We start from the raw sequence: 4,761 nt of genomic DNA on the forward strand, positions 1-4,761 counted from the left end.
CAAACATTAAAATAGGAGCTGCAGCCATGTTCTATCATCTCTTGTGGGGACAAAAACCCTAGTCTGAACACTGCATTCCGGATCACTTTCAAGGTTGTTTGCTTCTGTAGACTTTAAAAAGATCCTTGGTTGGATCCTGGGGGTGATTTGATGTAAAATGGTGTCAGTAGAATCAGTAGCAGAGTTCATTCTGTCCATGGGTTTCTTTTTCACTTTTGGGAATATATGCAAAGGAAAGAAACACACGACTCCAACAAAATATCTTCACCTTATGATCACTGTAGCGTTTCCAACAGCCAAGACAAGGAACCAGTGTCCATCGATTTATGCATGGGTAAAGAAGCTGTGGCATCTCTCCCTATCTACAGAATGGAAGAGAGCCATCACAAAATGTGGAAATCTTACCATTTGCGGCAACATGGATGGACCTTGAAGACACTATGCTGAATGAAATAAGTCAGACAGAGAAAGATGCTTTAGGATCTCATGTATACATGGAATCGAAAAACAAAAGCAAAACGAAACAAAACCCCAAACTCAGGAAAAGAGATCAGACTTGTGGTTACCAGAGTCAGGAGACGGGGAGAGGGGGAATCAGAATAAGGTGGTCAAAGGCACCAACTTCCCGTTAGAAGAAAAGTAAGTACTGGGGATGTAATAGAGAGTGTGAGGACCACGGCTAGCACTGCGGTATGGTATATAGGAAAGTTGTTAAGGGGGTAAATCCTAAGACTTTTCATCATAAGGAGAATTTTTCTCTTTTCTTTTCTTTTTATTGTGTCCACATGAGAAGACAGATGTTAGCTGAACCTACCGTGATGACGATTTCACCATATATGTAAAGTAAACACTCACCTCAAGCTGTAAGTCTTAAACATATACAGTGATGCGTGTCAATTATTTTTCAGTAAAACTGGGAGGAAAGAAAGAGCTCCCCGTATCTTTTTAATTTTTTTTTTTTTTTTTTTTTTTGAGCTTGCATCTCAGTGTTTTACTGAGACCAGTGTTGGCACAGATGAGGCACACAGAATCCAGCTGAATTCCCTAGAAGCCGTCCACAAGGTTTTCCTCGGAGCCGCCATCACTGTAGACAATCCTGACCATCTTGTCCTAGTGGCAACCCTTAAGGCTGTTCCGGACAGCGGGGCAGCCCCAGACAGACTTACCAGTGGCAGATTCCAGCACCGGCCGTTTGCCTGCAATGCTGACTTTGAGCTGTACCGACTCCCGCTGGGCCCATTGAGCCCAGCAACCGCCTGATCTGCTGGCTCCACCTTTTCCTAGATAAGGAAGGCACAGTTTCTGGATGAGTCCGGGAGAGGCCAATGGTGTTTCCAGAGGCAGAGAAGGTCCCACAGAAGAGGGTGGGCATCATGTCCTCTCTGTACACACAGAGTATTCCCCTTCTGAGGGGCTCTGTGTTCAGGAAATGAGTCCCACCTGGGGAAAGGACCCTTGCATTCATGGTCCCTGTCTGGATCAAAGTCCCTGACCCCATCGCAATTCTTGTCTGGATCGAGGTATCTATCCGCATTGCAGTCCCTGTCTGGATCACGGTCCCTGTCCCCAATGTGGTTAATCTCCAGATCATGGTCACTGTCCCCATCGTGCTTCCTGTCCCCATAATGGTCACTGTCCCTATCGCAGTCCCTGTCTGGATCACGTTCCCTGTCCTCATTGTGGTTCATCTCCAGATCATGGTCACTGTCCCCATCATGCTTCCTGTCCCGATAATGGTCCCTGTCCCTATCGCAGTCCCTGTCTGGACCATGGTTCCTGTCCCCATCATGGTCCCTGTCCAGATCGAGGCCCCTGTCCCCATTGTGGCCCCTCTCCAGATCATGGTCACTGTCCCTATTACAGTTCCTGTCCAGATCATGGTCACTGTCCCCATCGCAGTCTCTGTCCCAGTTCCATTCACGACTAGGGTCCTGGCTGAGGCTTCGAGGTGGGGAGGCTGAGGAGCGGCCCCACCACACTTTTCAGAACCCCAGTCAAAGCTTCAAGGGGGACTTCACCAGCCCCTGGGCCCTGTGCCTCTTCCCCATTTGGCCCCAGTTCCCAAACCCAGTCACTGGAAGACACAGAACTCACACAGAGGTTTCCTCTGTGGGTGTGTGCATGACTCCTGCAGATCATTGTTGCAGATATGCAACTTTGGAACAGCTGGTAAGTGGGCACTGGCCCCTTCTCAGGGTCCTTTAACTTCCCTCGAGGGTTTGAGAGTTCCAGAAGCCCGGGTTCTTGAGCTGCCAGCTCCCAACTTCAGCAGCCACTTTGCTGGTTCTGCTGCGGTGGCCCTGTCCACCACGCTGCCCGGACAGTGAGCCTGGGACACCACCTCGACTGGCTGTGCTGCTGCTACTTGGCTTTGTCAGAGCCAGCGATGCCTTTTTCTTCCTCTTGAATTTGCTGAATTTGTTCTGCAGAGCTGCCCCCTCCCTGCTCAGCTGGGGGTATCACCAACCTGGTGGCTCCCCAGGGGACTGTACCAGGGGTCCCGTGGGCTCGGGCAGTGCCCGCGTGGGCCAGGAGCTCCTGAATCTTAAGGATCTTCCGGTGACATGTAGTGGCAAAGGCCTCCGCAGTCTTGGAGATGCCAAAGGCGCCACTACCCTTCGATTTCCACACCACCCAGAGTAAAGCAATAGAGAAAAGGAAGCTTGCTCTTCTGACGGTTTCCAGTCATCATTGTAGAGAAGAAAATGGCCAGCGTAATGCATAGTACAGATTCAAATTAGACTGCAGAATCTAAGGCCAGGGAAATCGCTGGAGACTTGGGTATTATTATTGGAGAAATTCTTTTGCATGAGGTATGGTGTGAAGAGTCATTTAATATTTGCAAATGTGTTGACATTTTATAATTTCATCATCCTTTTCTTGTTTTTTTTTTTTTTTTTTTTTTTTTTTTGTCCATGGAGAGGTTTTAAGCTACTTGTGCATCAAGATATATAATTCAAAATTAAGTGGGAAAAAAAACCTATCTTTTGGTATCTGTATACAAAGAAAGATCATCACTAAGTATAACCTTTAGAGTATTTGTATGGAAAAAAATACATGTTATAAAGAACAAAAGTAGACCTGAGTTGAGATTTTTCCCATTAGGTGAATAATATGTTAAACGTAGGGTGAACATGATGTCAGGATGGACACGGTGGTCTGTTTTTATAGAAAATGAAAGTATAGCACAACTTCCTTTTTAATGATTTGCAGAGACAGAAGTTCAGTTGTTGTATTATCTTGAGCTTTGACAGTATTACTGCTTTGGGGGGGGGGTTATGATTTAATCCATGTCACATGTGACTGTGTGGAAACATGACATGTGAAAACAGTCTGTTGAAACACTTTGGTATGGCTCTGTGCCGTCGCTTATTATCAGCACTTTACAGAGAGCTCACGTTCAAGGCTATCAGCAGAATGGAGGACAACCTCCAAACTTCTAATACCTGCTCGGAATTATGCTAGTCGAAAATTTCAGGAAATCCCTGAAAATTTTTCTCAGAATTAGAATGGAGATAAGAAGAAGGGATATGGTGATAATGATCGTAGATTTCTCATGAAGTTAGCTTTGCTCCTCCTAATAAAAAAATGCTCGTGAGGCGCTGGCTGTCTCAGATCAGCAGGGTTTCCACGTTAACATGGAGGCACCTTTGAAGGTTAAGGGTTACACACAGAGATTGCCAAACCCCCAAGCCCCCTGTTCTGTTTATATAGGTCCTTGGCGGGATAGTCAGTTCTGTTTCATAACTAATAATTCTCCCCACCCCCCACCCCCACAAAAAAAGAACTACATTACTGTGCAAAAACAACAGTCCTGTAAAAAATACTGATAGCAATAGGAATCTTCAGAAAACAGATTTTATTTCTTTCAAGTAATAACTGGGAGTGGTTGTGTATGTATCATTCATTTCTGAGCCCTTTTCTCAAATCAAAATTTAGATTTAGAGACATATCTCCCAGATGGGATGAACATTCAGCAGGTGTCAAAAACTCTCCATTATACTGAAGTCTCAAACTATGATGGTAAAACCTCCCACGGAGGGTTTTTTTGTTTGTCTGTTTGTTTGTTTTGCTTTTACAATTAGGATTTTTAACATGTTTGTCTCTGGCGCAGATCTGTTTTAACAAGGTAAGAAAATATTTCTCAAGCAAATCCAAATATTCACCAATCTGATGGGAAAATGTAAGGGTTAACTAAACCTTCTCCATTTGTATCTGAGGCAAAGCTTTGGGACATAATTAGTTTTTCTTTAAAATGTTTCCTAGAGATAATTTTCTCATCCTCCAGCATCCTTCTCCAGCTTGTGTGGGAGGGCAACGTGGCCTTCAGGCGAATCCTCCCCACCACTCTGTGCTCCACGGAGCAGGAGCCAGGAGACCACAGGCAGGTGTCGGGCTCACCCCCTGCCTTTGGTGGTGTCCCAAACTCCACAGGGTACAGAAGTCCAGGAAAAAATGTGAGATCAGCCACCCAAGTCGAATGGAAAGTTTCAGGATGTTAGAAAACGTGGGGACAGCTGATGGCTGAGGTCATGGCTCAGAATGATTTTTTGGTTTACCTGTTTACCCAATGCATTTCATCCATTCCAAAAAAAAAAAAAAAAAAAAAGAAAGAAAGAAAGAAAGAAAGAAAAGAAAAAGGAAATGAAAACTCACAAGAAGAAAAAAAACGGTTGTTAATCTATTTTGACATGCAGGATAACGAGTATCATTTTGTAAAATTTATATTCATGGATTTAGCACGATCTGTGTGAGCCATAT

The 4,761-nt window shown here is 44.8% G+C and overlaps 1 pseudogene; it reads right to left on the reverse strand.

The window, feature by feature from the left end:
• Positions 1–1,010: 1,010 nt before the first annotated feature.
• Positions 1,011–2,723, reverse strand: LOC132664872 (negative elongation factor E pseudogene; annotated as a pseudogene).
• Between the last annotated feature and the right edge of the window lie 2,038 nt (positions 2,724–4,761).

Source organism: Panthera onca, chromosome F2 (assembly GCF_046562875.1).
Source record: "Panthera onca isolate mPanOnc1 chromosome F2, mPanOnc1 haplotype 2, whole genome shotgun sequence".
NCBI classification, from domain to species: Eukaryota; Metazoa; Chordata; class Mammalia; order Carnivora; family Felidae; genus Panthera; species Panthera onca.